The following is a 5,126-nucleotide window of genomic DNA, read 5'->3' as shown; positions in this document are numbered from 1 at the left end:
AAAACCCGTTACTAGCCTGCTTTGATTCCTTCCTCAGCAATCGACATCAAATAGTTAAAATCAACTCTTCATTGTCGAACGCAGTCCCTGTTAGAAGTGGGGTAATTCAGGGTAGTGTCTTAGGTCCTTTGCTCTTTTTAGTTTTCATTAATGATATTTGTGAGTGTTTTAGTGTGGGTAAGTCCTCTTTGTTTGCAGATGATCTTAAGGTGGTGTACTCATTTTCTCCACATGAGCTGAGCAATATTCAAAATTGTATCAGCACGGAGCTTAACAAGGTAGCACAGTGGTGCTCGAAATGGCAACTGGAGCTTAATACAGCTAAATGTGGTTGGTTATGCTTCGGTGATACATCACTCAACCTCAATCTTACCATAAATGGGGAAATGTTATCTAGGTTACACACAGCAGTAGATCTAGGACTTAGGTACTCCGACGACTTGTCGTTTACTGAACAGATAATGAAACAAACGTCCAAGTCTCAACGCCTTATAGGTTTCATAACTCGAAACCTTCATAACAGCGAATCTCGTATTCTAATGTACAAAGTCTGTGTTCGACCACTCCTCGAATACTGCGCGTTTCTCCTTAGTAGCACGCGCATAAAGGATAAATTAAGACTGGAATCAGTGCAGAGACGATTTACATTTCGTACTCTTGGACCTGATAGTGTCTTGACATATAATTCGAGGTGTAGTAAACTAGGGCTTGACCCTTTATGAATGAGGAGACTCAAACTTAACCTTATCTTCTTTTTCAAAATACTTAACAAACTCTCCTTCACATCCGATCAGGCGATTCAAAATGCTAAAGCCCCACATTACGACATTCGTAACTCCTTGTCTTTAGCGAAACAAACATATTGTAGATCTTCTCTCTATATGAATTACTTTACCTGTAAGTTTTCTAGGCTCTGGAATAATTTACCCCAAACTATCCGTATGTTGAACTCTCTCCCATTGTTTGTTCGCTCAATTAATGCTTTTTGCTCCTCTGAAAATGCATTAAATGCTCTAGCGCCTGCAAGTGTATCTTACTCCACAAGTGAGATTATAGGAACTTTAAATGTTTAACCTCTTACTTGCTATCATTGTTTTGTTGTTCCGTGCTCTTTGCTTTAATCTTACTTTCTCTAGTTGTAGATAATTAATAATAACTCGCTCTGGCACTGGAAATAACCTTACAGAACAATGTTGATCGATCATCAGGCTATCCACTTAATAAAAAAATGACAAGTTCCCTTGTGTTGCATTGGCTTGCCGTGACATATGCCATATTTAAACTATTTATCAATTACTAAACCAGCAAACATAAAACTTTCTTATATTTCATGTTTGTTCTCTACATTAAGTGTTGATTTTTATAACAATCTGATCATGCCTGTAAACTGGTGTGAATTCTGTAAATATTATTTTCAGAATATATTATTATTATTATTATCAGCGGCAGCCCTTGATGTGCTACAGGCGGAGTTGTACGCCTTGAGACACAGCTATCAGAATCGCTAGCCAGACCATGTTTAATGCTCCACGAAATATTGATAGCTTTTCAAATATAACTTGAAACTTCATTTCAAACTTCTAATTTGACAGAGTTGTCAAACTTCAGTTATAAAGGTGTTACTGGTAAACTTGTTGCCAATCTCGAAATTCTTGTGACATTCTTAGTAGTGAGTCCGATATGACCTGATTAACTAGTTCGAAAACAATGGTTTAGCTTATTGTTGGGGCACTAGATATCATTTTTTAATTTTCATTTTTGCAAAAAAGCAAAATGCGCAGATTAAACTGCAGAACATTTGCCATAGCCACTAATATTCGAGAAGATAAATAAACAACAAAAAGTTAATTCTGTGTTACTATAAGCAATGATGCAATCGAAAACACATGACTATTTATAGAACAATATGGAATGACAACTAATTGTGTGACCGTAATGGATAACAATTTAGTAGCTATTAACGTTCTCAATTTCGAAATAATGCTTTAATCTTTTTGGTTTTGGCATATTCTGGTTGAGTGCTTGACGAAAAAACACTTCTCAGCAAATACTATTGTTAGTAGAATTTTTAAGTAGGTATATGAAAGTGAGAAACGGAGAAAGTGAGTTTATGTTCTATGGTTTTTTATACAACAGCTGGTCAGATCAGAAGGAATGATGTGCAATAGCTGGACAGGATAAACGCTAACCCTCTATAAATCAGGAAAGTATGAGTACTAATAAGTTTTGAAGCACAATTAATAAAGTTTTAACCAAATAGGCTTTTTCCTACAATAACTGAAGAGTGTCAAAAGCCGCTGTTTTGATCCAATATATTGAGTTGGTAGGGTTGTTTTGGCTGGCATAGTGTCTCACCAGTGATTTTGACATTCTAATATTTTTTAAATTGGGAATATTATTGGTGATAGTGGAAAACTACACACAAAATATGGGCTTGAACATACAGACAAAGTCTAGCAATAGAAAATATTGAATGATATCACGTACAAATAGGAAATGAATGGGTTTTTGACACAGGAACTAATTTTGAGCCGTTTCATATCGTCTCCGATCTACCGATTTGGCGTTTTCAACAAGTATACTACGTCTACCGTGGGCATTACTCATGTAACGAAATCACATAAGAGCTTGTAGTCAGTTTTGATACGGAGTATTCTGAATAACAATCTTTTAATATATAGATGTAGATTTTACCATGGAGTTTGAGTAACTAATGTCTTCATGCCATCTTTTTAGTAGAAAAAGCTAAGGATAGCCTTGGAACTGAGAAATATAATCAAAAATTAATGGTAAAGAGATTTACATAGAACGTATAGGACTTTATTGATGGGTAGGACAAAAACCATGGAGTCCATGTTTAGATTAGAGGCACTCACTTGTCAGGAACGAGCACATGCCATAGAAACTTTTTAAGGAGCAATAGTCTTCAACGAAATCTCCCTACACGTTATACAGAACACCTTACTTGGTGCTTAACATAGTTTTACTTTGGTATTCGCTAAAATATACTTACATGACGGTCAAGTATGGCTTATGTAACTGACCAATGAGAAGCGACCCCGCTTTTATTCCTACTCATATATGTACAAATACATACAAACATTCCGTAATATTAATGAGCGGAGAAATAAAGGAGCCCTTAGTTACATACATAATCCAACGTAGACCAGTATTACGATGTCTCCTACGGATATCGTAAACAAGTAAACTTAGTCATGAGAGGTAGTGATCACTAAGTGCAGATGGCCAAAAAACAATGTTCTGGATCTGAGTGGTGTAGAACGAGTTACGACTATAAAGGATACAAATATGGTTATGGACTGAAATACACTACGATATAAGAATCTAGCGGATTAAGTAGATATAAAACGTTCATTTCTGAGGCTTTCTCAGACAAAAAAGGTCCGATGAGTTACACTTCCGAACATTTGGTCAATAATACACGAACATCGTCAATTTGGTTCATTAACGCGAGATTATGATAAATACGCTTATGACTTGAGTGTGTAGATTAATGTTTACATTAAGATTGGAGGTGAAAGAAGCTAGCAGTGAATGAAACTCCACTGACCTTTACAATTCCACACAGAACAACAATGATCTATGTTATCAGCACGGCTACTCATTGTTGTTTATTGTTAACGGCTGGAAATAAACTCAACTTTGGTTCGTAATTTCGGCAGCCAACTCAGTGACCAATCAGGATGAGGCAAGAATCACTACTTCCGCCATCTTTGTGAGCAACGGCGGTTCGCCTGCCTCGTTCTATCGTAACATTGGCAACACAGTAAGATAGAGACGACCTTTGGTTTGAAATTATTGATTAACTGATTGGTTGGATCAATACACTTATTTGGGCAGTTACAGTTAGTTAAAAGCTAATTGAGCTGGGAATATACACGTATCTCATCGGGAGATTTACTCCAACGGTAGTTCCAGACAACTGATTGAGTTGCTCACTACACTATGATTTTTTCGCTGGGATTTTGGTTTCAATGCAAAACTTAACCTTTTAGTGTGCCGAAATTCCATATCTTATGTGATCCTATAAATGTTGACGCCAATGTTTTCAAACCAGCGGGGCTTGTCTCACTAACATCTCTATAATCATTTTTGCTAATATATTTACGTAATCACGCTCTTTGTGTCATACAGTCTTCGAAGCAGCCATACATTGATTTGTTGAAAGTGTAATCGATGTTAGATACTGACTGCGAGGTGTGACTCCGAAGTCGTACCATTCACGTTTAATTTGACTAGGCCCCCAATCATTTGACAGAAATCATCTGCATTGGTGATCTACATCCTCAGTGTTATTTATGGTTTTCCCGGGAGTCACGAAAGCAAACTATCTCTTGTCTTTTATTTCTTGAATATTATAATGTCCTACTATCGTCAACGAGTCGAACTAATACTGAAGATTCAGTTGATGTGCATACCGGCAATATATTCGAAGGGATGATTAGATCTAGGTACCTGAGAGCCTGGAACCAAGTCAGAGTTGCGAGTGATCTATTGCAGGCACTATCAGATCATCTGGACGTATTGTGTTGCGTTTGGAAGCACGTTGAATGGTGGAAAGCCGGAGATCCGCTCTCAGTATGCTGTGTATGTCTGTTGTTTTGTGAATAAAATGAGGCTGAATTATACGACAACCAAGTATACTAGAGTGAATAGATATCGTAATACTTGTTTCATTTGAAAAGACAAGTTACTTAAATTATCTTGTAATAGCGTCGAGTCGAGGATGGACTATGATCACCATTACAATTCGATTACGCGCCCAGAAACGACTTGGTCCCTTTGATAACTTGCAAACCAGAAGGCTTTAATTAGTCCAGATAAAGTATATTTATTGGCGATCTCGCGGTATTGAAAGAATACCGAGACGTGTCAACGAGTACAGGCAAAATAGGCAGAGTGCAAGAAAGTTCGAACCAAACAAGGCGGATAGTGGGACAAGAAGTCAGTTTGATACAGTTAAACAAGTACGGTAAACAATCGCTGGTACAATTGTTTAAAATAATAATAATTGTTTCTATTATTCCAATCGTGTTCTTGTCGAGACAAACCGGTCACTACAATCTAATCATAGATAATTAGGCCTATAAACCCAAAGGGCAAAC

This window comes from Schistosoma mansoni (genome assembly GCF_000237925.1).
Source record: "Schistosoma mansoni, WGS project CABG00000000 data, chromosome 3 unplaced supercontig 0192, strain Puerto Rico, whole genome shotgun sequence".
In the NCBI taxonomy this organism is placed as follows: Eukaryota; Metazoa; Platyhelminthes; class Trematoda; order Strigeidida; family Schistosomatidae; genus Schistosoma; species Schistosoma mansoni.
This window is presented reverse-complemented; position numbering follows the sequence as displayed.